This window comes from Salmo salar, chromosome 03 (genome assembly GCF_965601325.2).
Source record: "Salmo salar chromosome 03, fSalSal1, whole genome shotgun sequence".
In the NCBI taxonomy this organism is placed as follows: Eukaryota; Metazoa; Chordata; class Actinopteri; order Salmoniformes; family Salmonidae; genus Salmo; species Salmo salar.
In genome coordinates this window covers 55,051,083-55,064,778 of record NC_138293.1, presented here as the reverse complement: position 1 = coordinate 55,064,778, position 13,696 = coordinate 55,051,083, and positions in this window count along the sequence as shown.

Below are 13,696 nucleotides of genomic sequence, written 5' to 3'. Positions count from 1 at the left end.
TTTTTTTTATATATTTTTTTTATTTCACCTTTATTTAACCAGGTAGGCTAGTTGAGAACAAGTTCTTATTAACAACTGCGACCTGGCCAATATAAAACAAAGCAGTGCGACACAAACAAAAACACAGAGTTACATATGGAATAAAAAAACATTCAGTCAATAACACAATAGAAAAAAGTCTATATACAGTGTGTGCAAATGAGGTAGGAAAAGGGAGGTAAGGCAATAAATAGGCCATAGTGGCGAAATAATTACAATTTAGCAATTAAACACTGGAGTGATAGATGTGCAGAAGATGAATGTGCAAGTAGAGATACTGGGGTGTAAAGGAAAAAAAAAACAGTATTGGGATGAGGTTGTTGGATGGGCTATTTACAGATGGGCTATGCACAGGTGCAGTGATCTGTGAGCTGCTCTGACAACTGGTGCTTAATGTTAGTGAGGGAGATATGAGTCTCCAGCTTCAGTGATTTTTGCAATTTGTTCCAGTCATTGGCAGCAGAGAACTGGAAGGAAAGGCGGCCAAATGAGGAATTGGCTTTGGGTGTGACCAGTGAAATATGCCTGCTGGAGAGCGTGCTATGGGTGGGTGCTGCTATGGTAACCAGTGAGCTGAGATAAGGCGGGGCTTTACCTAGCAAAGACTTACAGATGACCTGGAGCCAGTGGGTTTGGCGACGAACATGAAGCGAGGGCCAGCCAACGAGAGCATACAGGTCGCAGTGGTGGGTAGTATATGGGGCTTTGGTGACAAAACAGATGGCACTGTGATGGACTGCATCCAATTTGCTGAGTAGAGTGTTGGAGGTTATTTTGTAAATGACATCGCCGAAGTCAAGGATCGGCAGGATAGTCAATTTTTCAAGGGTATGTTTGGCAGCATGTGTGAAGGATGCTTTGTTGTGAAATTGGAAGCCGATTCTAGATTAATTTTGGATTGGAGATGCTTAATGTGAGTCTGGAAGGAGAGTTTACAGTCTAACCAGACACCTAGGTATTTGTAGTTGTCCACATATTCTAAGTCAGATCCATCCAGAGTAGTGATGCTGGACAGGCGGGCAGGTGCGGGCAGTGATCGGTTGAAGAGCATGCATTTAGTTAAACTTGCATTTAAGAGCAGTTGGAGGCCACGGAAGGTGAGTTGTATGGCATTGAAGCTCGTCTAGAGGTTAGTTAACACAGTGTCCAAAGAAGGGAAAGAAGTATACAGAATGGTGTCGTCTGCTTAGAGGTGGATCAGAGAATCACCAGCTGCAAGAGCGACATCATTGATGTATACAGAGAAAAGAGTCGGCCTGAGAATTGAACCCTGTGGCACCCCCATAGAGACTGGCAGAGGTCCGGACAACAGGTCCTCCGATTTGACACACTGAACTCTGTCTGAGAAGTAGTTGGTGAACCAGGCGAGGCAATCATTTGAGAAACCAAGGCTGTTGAGTCTGCCGATAAGAATGTGGTGATTGACAGAGTCGAAAGCCTTGGCCAGGTCGATAAATACAGCTGCACAGTATTGTCATTTATTGATAGCGGTTATGATATTGTTTAGGAACTTGAGCGTGGCTGAGGTGCACCCATGACCAGCTCGGAAACCAGATTGCATAGCGGAGAAGGTACGGTGGGATTCGAATTGGTCGGTGATCTGTTTGTTAACTTGGCGTTCGAAGACCATAGAAAGGCAGGGTATGATAGATATAGGTCTGTAGCAGTTTGGGTCTAGAGTGTCTCCCCCTTTGAAGTGGGTCGATGACCGCCGCAGCTTTCCAATCTTTGGGGATCTCAGACGATACGAAACAGAGGTTGAATAGGCTAGTAGTACGGGTTGCAACAATTTCGGCTGATAATTTTAGAAAGAGAGGGTCCAGATTGTCTAGCCCTGCTGATTTGTAGGGGTCCAGATTTTGCAGCTCTTTCAGAACATCAGCTATCTGGATTTGGGTGAAGGAGAAATGGGGGAGGCTTGGGCAAGTTGCTGTGGGGGGTGCAGGGCTGTTGACCAGGGTAGGGGTGGCCAGGTGGAAAGCATGGCCAGCCGTAAAAAAAATGCTTATTGAAATTCTCAATTATTGGGATTTATTGGTGGTGACAGTGTTTCCTAGCCTCAGTGCAGTGGGCAGCTGGGAGGAGGTGCTCTTATTCTCCATGGTCTTTACAGTGTCCCAGAACTTTTTGGAGTTTGTGCTGCAGGATGCACATTTCTGTTTGAATAAGCTAGATTGCCTGTGTATATTGGCTCCTAACTTCCCTGAAAAGTGCATATCGCGGGGGCTATTCAATGCTCATGCCGTACGCCACAGCATATTTTTGTGCTGGTCAAGGGCAGTCAGGTCTGGAGTGGACCACGGGCTGTATCTGTTCCTGGTTCAACATTTTTTGAATGGGGCATACTTATTTAAGATTGTGAGGAAAGCACTTTTAAAGAATAACCAGGCATCTTCTACTGACGGAATGAGGTAAATAACCTTCCAGGATACCCCGGTCAGGTCGATTAGAAAGGCCTGCTCATTGAAGTGTTTTAAGGAGCGTTTGACAGTGATGAGGAGAGGTCCTTTGACCGCAGATCCATTACGGACGCAAGCAATGAGGCAGTGATCGCTGAGATCCTGGTTGAAGACAGCAGAGGTGTATTTGGAGGGCAGATTGGTTAGGATGATATCTATGAGGGTGACTGTGTTTACGGATTTGGCATTGTACCTTGGTAGGTTCATTGATCATTTGTGTGAGATTGAGGGCATCAAGCTTAGATTGTAGGATGACCAGGGTGTTAATCATGTTCCAGTTTAGGTCACATAACAGTGCGAGCTCTGAAGATAGATGGGGGGCAATCAATTCACATATGGTGTCCAGGGCACAGCTGGGGGCAGAAGGTGTTCTATAGCAAGTGGCAATGGTGAGAGACTTGTTTCTGGAAAGGTGGATTTTTAAAAGTAGAAGCTTTTAAATGGTTTGGGCACAGACCTGGATAGTAAGACAGAATTCTGCAGGCTATTTCTGATGTAGATTACAACTCCGCCCCCTTTGGCAGTTTTATCTTGTCAGAAAATGTTATTGTTAGGGATTGAAATTTCAGGGTTTTTGGTGGCCGATTCAGACACGGCTAGGACATCTGGGTTGGCAGAGTGTGCTAAAGCAGTGAATAAAACATACTTACGAAGGAGGGTTCTAATGTTAACATGCATGAAACCAAGGCTTTTTCGGTTACAAAAGTCAACAAATGAGAGCGCCTGGGGAATGGGAGTGGAGCTAGGCACTGCAGGGCCTGGATTAATCTCTACATCACTAGAGGAGCAGAGGAGGAGTAGGATAAGGGTACGGCTAAGGGCTATAAGAACTGGTCGTCTAGTATGTTTAGAACAGAGAGTAAAAGGAGCAGGTTTCTGGGCGTGGTAGAATAGATTCAATGCATTATGTACAGACAAAGGAATGGTAGGATGTGAATACCGTGGATGTAAACCTAGGCATTGAGTGACGATGAGAGTGGTATTGTCTCTATAGACATCAATTAAACCAGGTGAGGTCACCTCATGTTTGGGAGGTGGGACAAGAGGGTTAGCTGAGGCATATTGAGCAGGGCTGGAGGCTCTACAGTGAAGTAAGACAATAATCACTAACCAAAACAGCAATGGACAAGGCATATTGACATTAGGGAGAGGCATGCGTAGCTGAGTGATCGTAGGGTCCAATGAGTAGCTGGACGGGCTGGAGACACGGCGATTCAGACAGCTAGCGGGCCGGGGCTAGCAGGCCAACAGAAGGGCCTTAGAGGGACGTCGCGACGGAAGAAGTCTGTTGTCGCCCCCTTGTGTGGTTACGTCGGCAAACCAGTCGTGATTTATCAGCAGGGGTTCTGTGTAGTAAAAGGGTCCAGGCCAATTGGCAAAATAGGTATAGTAGCCTAAGAAATTGACTGATGGACCACTTCAGCAACCAAACCGGTATGCTCTAGACAGCTAGCGGGCCCTGACTAGCAGATGGGCATTCAGGGGATGTCGCGATGGAGGAGCCTGTTGAAAAACACCGGGCGGATTACGTCGGTAGTCCAGTCATGATGGATCGGCGGGGCTTCGTATCGGCAATAAAAGGGGTCCAGGCCAATTGGCAAAATAGGTATTGTAGCCCAAGGAGTGGCTGATGGACCTCTTCAGCTCCCCGGGAGATGGGCCTAGCATAGGCTAGCTCCAGGCTAATTGGTGCTTGCTTCGGGACGGGGACGTTAGCCAGGAGAAGACAATCAGGACAGCAGCTAGCTAGCTGCGATGATCCAGGTGAAGAGGTTCAGAGCTTGCGGTAGGATTCCGGAGATATGGAGAAAAAGGAGTCTGATAAGCTCTGGGTTGAATCATGCTGTGCAGACTGGCAGGAGTTGTCCGGGCTAAAGGTTAGCTGATGACCGCTAGCAGTGGCTAGCTGACTACTAGCTAGTAGTTAGTTAGCTGGCTAGCCTCTGTTGGGGGTTCCGGTTCTAAAGTAAAGAAAATAGCAGATCCATACCACATTGGGACAGGCAGGTTGTGGGAGAGTATGTTGAAGTTGGGGTTAAGAAAAATATAAAAAATATATGTGAAGAAAAAAAGATTTAAACAAAAATATATACAAATATATACACAGGACATGACAAGACGAAGACAAAAGATGCCTGACTGCTACGCCATCTTGGAGAAAACAATAAAAAATAAATTATCAGGTAAAACAGAAAACCAGCAGGCTCCAGGCCTCATAGGGTAAGAGTTGAATACTCTTGCACTAAAATGTATAAGGCAACAGGCAAATGCACAAACACTAGAGAAAACTCTGTAATATATTTTTATTTGCTATCTATCTACGTTTTCTCTGGTACTTCTAGAACCACCTGCAACTGGACACGGACATGTATAAGATAACTGGTTTCCAGAATTGGGAACGAAGAGAGTACTGCCAATACCAGGTTAGTTGTAGAATCTACTGCAATGTTTTGATTAGGCAAACCTGTAATGTCCAGAAATGCTGGATAACAACAATCTTTGGTTATATCATATCTAGTGTAGCTACAATCTATAGATTTTTTTTGCCATGGGGCAGAGAGAAAAATGTTGCTGTTTTAGAGCACAGGGATTCTTAACAGATGGGACAATCAACTTTTTTATACAAATATTTGTGTTAATATTAACAAAATGTGAAGTTTATATTTTGACAGAGCAATGTATCAGCTATTAACACCATGTAAAGGAACAAACTATTTTTTCATTAAATGCAACTAAGTGGATTCATGTCAACTCCGTCAGACACCATAAAAGTCATTTCATTTGTACAATTATAGTCCAACAAGTGTTTAAAGGCCTTGATTGTTTAATGCTAACATTTAGATTATTCATGAATGTGTAATACAAATCTCCAAACATATTTTTGTTTTGTTTTATAGCTATATTAAATTGCTAATTTAGTTAGCAATCTGGCATGGTTTTCTAGATTTTGAACATAAAAGAACAATTATAAAGCTAACATTATCCCTTAGGTCTAGCACAGCAAATACATTAATTGTTGAAGCATATGTTGCAAAACAGTGATTACAATATTTGTTCAGAATACTGACAACAAAATAAATACATCTTAAGGGGGTTAGTTCCTCTGTAGAGATTGGAGAACCTTCCAGAAGGACAACCATCTCTGCAACACTCCACCAATCAGGCCTTTATGGTAGAGTGGCCAGACGGAAGCCACTTCTCAGTAAAAGGCACATGACAGCCCACTTGGAGTTTGCCAAAAGGCATCTAAAGGACTCTTAGACCATGAGAAGCAAGATTATCTGGTCTGATGAAACCAAGATTGAACTCTTTGGCCTGAATGCCAAGTGTCACATCTGGAGGAAACCTTGCATCATCCCTACGGTGAAGCATGGTGGTGGCAGCATCATGCTGTGGGGATGTTTTTTAGCGGAAGGGATTGGGACACTAGTCAGGATCGAGGGAAAGCTGAATGGAGCAAAGTACAGAGAGATCCTTGATGAAAACCTGCTCCAGAGCGCTCAAGACCTCAGACTGGGTGAAGGTTCACCTTCACTAAACCCCTAAAATAAAGCAGTTTAATTACATTTTAAACCCCAAATCTATTTTGAATTAAGAAACAACCTGTCATGCATCACAAACTTTGTAAATATCTGTTTTTTCCCTCTTCACAATGCAGAAAGACTGCATTTAATCAGTGGACACCACTCATTTTATTACAACACACCTGTCATAATTGTTTTCTTTAATAAAGTAGAGGTTTATTATTATTATTGTTATTGCTAAATGTACTGCGTAGGTGTAAACATATTTTTTTCAAGAGATAGTTCTTGTATAGCCTAAGAAAGTAGCAGAAATGTGCAGAAAGTAGTTTTGAATTAATTTAATTGAAGGGAAAGAATACAAGTCTTGAACTTTTTTGGTAACATAGTGATATATTCTCATATACTGTATAATGAGGAATTCAACTACAAAATACTAGGCTTCTCCCATTTGTTTTACCTCCTCACCCACAATGTGTATAATCAATAACAATTAATCCGAATAAAATCAGACAATAGATACAAAACAAAAATGTGAAGAACATAAATATATAATCTCTAATTAGCACATGTGGGACAGTATGCAAGTGTGTGTGCATGGACTTTGAAGATATATTTCTCACATGCGCAGCACATAGTATTTGTTTTACAGTCCTTTTTTGGTGGGCAGAATTGGAATCTCCTCCTCTTGCCTGGCCCAGCTACAGCCTCAGGTGGATCAGGACAAGATTCAGCCCCCTGAACAGCTTTCACAAGCGCTGCAGAGGCTGCTGTGCAGGGGAGGCACTCCCTTCTTTGAATGTGTGGGGTTACAAGTGCCTTTCCCAGCTGCTCTGCTTATCAGGCATCCAGGTAGGGTTGATCTTGTTCCATATCACTAAGGCATTATGTGAGGACACATCAATGATGTTATGGAAGATGACCAGGGGTCAGCGGGCAGTCATCCTCCTGCAGCTGTAAGTTCCAATTACCTTGTCCAGTTTGTCAATGCCTCCTTTGTTGTGGTTGTAGTCCAGGATGATGGCTGGCTTCCTGTCCTCACGATCATTGATCTCAGCCATTTTGTGCAGTGTGCTCAGGAGGACCACATTCTTGTTCCTCCTTGGTAGGTAAGAAACTAGAGTGGTGGTGGGGGTGAAGGCAAACTTTGATGAGAAGGCCTCTCTCCCACTTGTTGCGAGGAGAGCAGGGGGGAGCTCAGGCTTGTTCTTTATAACTGTGCCAACCATAGTGATCTTCCTCTTCAGGAGCTGCTGGCTGAGTTCATAAGAGGTGAAGAAATTGTCACACGTGATATTGTGCCCCCTCAGTCCATCTGTCACATCAAGCACAACCCCCATCCCCTGGTTCTTCTCTGGGCCTCCACCGGTCAGCTTCCCTGTGTAGACTTGCATCTTTCATGCATAGCTGGATTGTGCGTCACAGGCCACCCATGTCTTGATGCCATACTTTGCTGGCTTGCTGGGCATATACTGTCAGAATGGACAGCAACCTTTTGACAAAAGACATTACTGTCAGTAAATAGTATCAGTGTCACAGAAAAGAATCACATAAATCAATGACATTACAGCAATACAAAATAAAATTGACAATGAAAATCACTTACATTACAATGAAAATGAAAATAATTACTTCTGAATGGAACCAGTTGTTCATCCACTGTTACTTCAGGCCCAGGGTTGTAGAGGTATGGCAGACACTCCACCCACTTCTCCCAGTCCTCTCTTATGGCCGCCAGTTTGTATCTCACATGTCTTGCAGGTCTTTTACTCACGGTTATCAAATCGTGGCATTCTTGAGAAAGTGTTGAAGAATTTCAGTGGCATCGTGGCACGGAAAATCGCCCTTCCACTCTCTGCATCCCAGAGACTACATGTAGCCTCGTCTTGGGACCTATACACACCCGCTAAGATTAGCAGCAGCCCTATGTAGGCACGCAGGTCAATCTCATCCATCCTTTTCCAGTTGTCTCCATCTTTATGGAAACCCTCCAAATTTGTCATCTCCAGGATGATTTTTTTTTATGGCTGATGTGATGAACATGTAGAATGTTGAGGTGATGTCCTGAGCATTGGCAACTGCATGTGTTGTGGGCCCTGGGGTCGTCCTTATGACATTTTGTGCTGCCATCCTGCCCTGGTTGTCATATGGTGACAAGGACCATGTTATCCTCTTAGGGATCCCTTCACCCCCATTCCCGCCTGAATCCCGTCAACGGGATTGATTTGACAACATCCAGTGAAATTGCAGCGCGCCAAATTCAAAAACAGAAATACTCATAATAAGAATTCATAAAACATACAAGTGTTATACATCAAAATACAGCTTAACTTCTTGTTAATCCAGCCGCAGTGTCAGATTTCAAAAAGGCTTTACGGCAAAAGCAGACCATGCGATTATACGAGGACAGCATCCCGCATACAAACACATGAAAATCATATTTCAACCAGCCAGGTGCGACACAAAAGTCAGAAATAACGATATAATTCATGCTTTACTTTTGAAGATCTTCTTCTGTTGGCACTCCAAAATGTCCCAGAAACATCACAAATGGTCCTTTTTGTTTGATAAATTCCTTCTTTATATCCCCAAAATGTCTATTTATTTGGCGCGTTGGATTCAGAAATGCACCGGTTTCAACTCACCCAACATGCCTACAAAGTATCTAATCAGTTACCTGTAAACTTGGTCCAAACATTTCAAACAACTTTCCTAATCCAAACTTAGGTACCCTAAAATGTAAATAATCAATAAAATTTAAGACGATAAATACTGTTTTCAATACCGGTCATGCGCACCAAAAAACCTGAGTCCATCTGAGTGACACATGGAAAGAACAGGACTACTTCTTCATTTCTCAAAAGAAAAACATCAACCAATTTCTAAAGACTGTTGACATCTAGTGGAAGCCATAGGAACTGCAACCATATTCCTATTAACCTCTCTGGGCTAGGCGGGACGAATTCGTCCCACCTACGCAACAGCCAGTTAGTTGAATCCCGTGGCGCGATTTTCAAATACCTTAGAAATGCTATTACTTCAATTTCTCAAACATATGACTATTTTACAGCATTTTAATTAGAGACAAGACTCTCGTTAATCTAACCACACTGTCCGATTTCAAAAAGGCTTTACAACGAAAGCAAAACATTAGATTATGTCAGCAGAGTACCCAGCCAGAAATAATCAGACACCCATTTTTCAAGCTAGCATATAATGTCACATAAACCCAGAAGACAGCTAAATGCAGCACTAACCTTTGATGATCTTCATCAGATGACAATTCTAGGACATTATGTTATACAATACATGCATGTTTTGTTCAATCAAGTTCATATTTATATCAAAAAACAGCTTTTTACATTAGCATGTAACGTTCAGAACTAGCATACCCCCCGCAAACTTCCGGGGAATTTACTAACAATTTACTAAATTACTCACGATAAACGTTCACAAAAAACATAACAATTATTTTAAGAATTATAGATACAGAACTCCTTTGTGCAACCGAGGTGTCCGATTTTAAAATAGCTTTTCGGTGAAAGCACATTTTGCAATATTCTCAGTAGATAGCCCAGCCATCACGGCTAGCCATTTAGACACCGACCAAGTTTAGCCCTGACCAAAGTTTACTATTACAAAAGTTTGATTACCTTTGTTGTCTTCGTCACAATGCACTCCCAGGACTGCTACTTCAATAACAAATGTTGGTTTGGTCCAAAATAATCCATCGTTATATCCAAATAGCGGCGTTTTGTTCGTGCGTTCCAGACACTATCCGAAATGGTAAATCAGGGTTACGAGCATGGCGCAATTCGTGACAATTTTTTTTGAAATATTCCATTACCGTACTTCGAAGCATGTCAACCGCTGTTTAAAATCCATTTTTATGCCATTTTTCTCGCAAAAAAGCGATAATATTCCGACCGGGAATCTCCGTTTAGGTAAACAGAGGAAAGAAAACAAAGCTTTCGGTCGACGCGGGCACGAGCCTGAGTCTCACAGTACTGTAACCAGCCACTACCCAAACGCGCTACTTTTTTTCAACCAGAGCCTGCAAAGCCTCGATTCAGCTTTTTGCCGCCTTCTGAGAGCCTATGGCAGCCGTAGGAAGTGTCACGTAACAGCAGAGATCCTTTGTAATGGATAGAGATGGCAAAGAAGGCCAAGAAATGGTCAGACAGGGTACTTCCTGTACAGAATCTTCTCAGGTTTTGACCTGCCATTTGAGTTCTATTATACTCACAGACACCATTCAAACAGTTTTAGAAACTTTGGAGTGTTTTCTATCCAAAGCCAATAATTATATGCATATTCTAGTTACTGGGCAGCAGTAGTAACCAGATTAAATCGGGTACGTTTTTTATCCAGCCATGTCAATACTGCCCCCTAGCCCTAACAGGTAGGGCTTCCCATAGCAACCTAATGGAAAATAGATTGACCTCAAAAACAAAATTCCCTGGATGGATTGTCCTCGGGGTTTCGCCTGCCAAGTCAGTTCTGTTATACTCACAGACATTATTCAAACAGTTTTAGAAACTTCAGAGTGTTTTCTATCAAAATCTACTAATGCTATGCATATCCTAGCTTCTTGGCCTGAGTAGCAGGCCGTTTACTTTGGGCACGCTTTTCATCCGGATGTCAAAATACTGCCCCCTAGCCTTAAGAAGATAATTATTTTGCTATTCTTTGACAAAAGTTTCTCTTTCAGCTTGGGGGATTTCTTCTTCATCTGAAGATGATGCATCGTGCTCTGGGTTGTATTCTTCCCCATCTTCTTCTTCAGATACCTCCTCCTCTTCTAAATAATTTTTCTCTGGTTCCTCCTGGACATCTGAAAAAATCTGATCTACAACCTGTTGGTCACTGAAACGTGCTATCATGGCTTCAGCAAAGAGAGAACTGGGAGGACTGTCATTTGCAGCACCTTTATAGCCTCTGACTGCGTTCCCCATTAGTAAGCAATGCTTTCAAGAAATGTTTATTTTGAGTCATGTGTGGGGTCATGGAGGGGATATGCTGCACATGCACAAGATAGTTTTAGTTTTGTCTTGAGTTCATTCAGTAGCACACACAATCTCAATTTCTCATTGTGTGTGTGTGTGTGTGTCTTTGGGGTTTTTGTGGTGTGTAAATGATTTTATAACTGCCGGGTCAAAAATGACCTGAAGACAATCTTTGTACCATGGTGGTGTACAGCTTTCATGGAAATATGAATAAAGGCAATGTTTCACTTTTTGTAATGTTGAGGTCACTCTAGGAAAACTCATCAAATTTCAAGTTGAAAAAATATTATTTAGGTGGTTTTCTCTGCTGTTTAACATAGTGTCGGGTCATTTTTTACCCTTAAGACAACACAAGGGTTAAGTACATGGAATTGCTAAAATACACTTAAGTATCAAAAGTAAAAGTATAAAAAATGTCAAATTCCTTATATTAAGCAAACCAGATGGCACCATTTTATTTTTATTTTATTTACGGATGCTGTAACCCTCAGACATAGTTTACAAATGAAGCATGTATTTAGTGCGTCATCAGATCAGAGGAAGAAGGGATGACCAGTGATGTTCTCTTGATAATTGTGTGAATTAGACCATTTTCCTGTCCTGCTAAGCATTCAAAATGTAGAGTACTTTTGGGTGTCAGGGAAAATATATGGAGTAAAAAGTACAGAATTTTCTTTAGGAATGTAGTGAAGTAAAAGTCTGAAGTTGTCAATAATATAAATAGAAAAGTACAGATACCCCTCAAAAAACACTTAAGTCATACTTTCTAGTATTTTTACTTAAGTACTTTACATCACTGCTGAATACTTATGTAAATGTGACATTGAAGTTTTTTTATTTTCTATATATTTGCTAACATTTCTAAACCTGTTTTTGCTTTGTCATTATGGGACATTGTGTGTAGATTGATGACGGAAAAAAACGATGTAATACATTTTAGAATAAGGCTGTAACTCATTCTCTTTCCGAGAATCTGAACCCATGGTGGTACGGGCCACACACCTCTCCGCGGCAGAGCAGCATCGCCAGAGACAGCTGGGTCTCTGTCCCTGTTGCGGCCAGGAGGGGCACCAGCTTCAGGGGTGTCTGGTGTGTTCCAACCCAGAGTTCACTACGGCAGAGGGGATTGCCTCGTTATCTTCCGTCTCCCAGGGTAGGCGTGAGTATTCCATCATCATCGTATTCCACCAAACCCTTTCTGGGTCCCATTTTACTGGTTGGCTGTCCCTCAGGTGTTGTCTCTACAGCTCTAATGGACTCCAGGGCCGCAGGGAACTTTCTTGACCAGGCCCTCGCTTCCACCCTGATCATAACTTCGCACCCGCTCTCCTTTCCTTTCCCACCATCTCCTGGTCGAGGATGAAAATCACTGCCTGGGCACCAGGATGCCGGAAGATCTTCTTTCCCGTAACATGTGGTTCCACACTGGTTGAGAGTCCTGAAAGTGCCCTCCAGCCCATCAATCGGTCTTCCCGTATCATTGGCCCTGTGTTTTGGGACGTAGATGTGGACATCTGCCAGGCGCTGGAGAGGGAACCCGCTCCCGCTACCTGCACTCCAGAACGCATCTAGGTCCCCACTGGGGTAAGAGATCGGTTGTTGACCTGGGCACACTCATTCCTCACCGCTGGACACCAAGGTATCACCCGTGCTTTCCAATCCCTCTCTGATAAGTACTGGTGGCCCACCTTGGCGCAGGACGTCGCCTGCTATGTCAACTCCTGCTCCATATGTGCCCAAATCAAATCACGCTGGCACGCTCCAGCAGGGAAACTACTTCCCCTTCCCGTGCCTCAGCGGCCTTTGTCCCATCTGTCCGTAGACTTCGTTACTGATCTCCCACGTCTGTTGGTTTCACAACTTTTATGGTTGTTGTGAACAGATTCTCCAAATCCTGCTGTTTTATCCCTCTCTCTGGTCTCCCTACCGCTCTCCAGGTCACTGAGGCACTGTTCCAGCAGGTCTTCTGGCACTATGGCCTTTCGGAGGACATCGTCTCCGACCGTGATCCCCAATTCAGATAGCAGGTATGGAAAGCCTTCATGGAGAAGCTGGGGGCCACGGCCAATCTCACATCTGGGTACGGGCCGTTAGTCCAACAGGCAGGTGGAAAGGACCAACCAGGAGCTGAGGAGGTTCCTAGGGAGTCACTGCCAGGACCGCCAGGGGGAGTTGGCCTGGTTCTTTCCCTAGGTTGAGTACAGCCAGAACTCACTTCGTCACTCCTCCACCGGGCTGACTCCCTTCCAGTGCATCCTGGGAAATCAGTCGACCCTGGCTCCGTGGACTCCGATCCAGACCGAGGCCCATGCAGCAGACGAGTGGTTCCGGCACGCAGTCCGACATCAGAAGAATCAGGCAGAACGCCACCCCAGTGTGGCTCTTGTGTTCCAACCTGGTGATCGCATCTGGCTCTCCACAAGGAACTTGCCGGAAGCTGAGCCCCCAGTTTCTGGAGTCCTTCACGGTCCTCCGGAGGGTCAATGTGGTAACTCAGCATTTTCAACTCCCCACCAACTACCAGATCTCACCCTTTTGTCATGTTTCCCTCCTCAGGTCGGTGGTTTCTGGTCCCCTGGCTGATGCGTCTCCCCTGACACCCCTCCACTGAACATCGATGGGACCCCTACCTATGCCGTCTGGTCCCTACTGGACTCCCGACGTCGGCTTC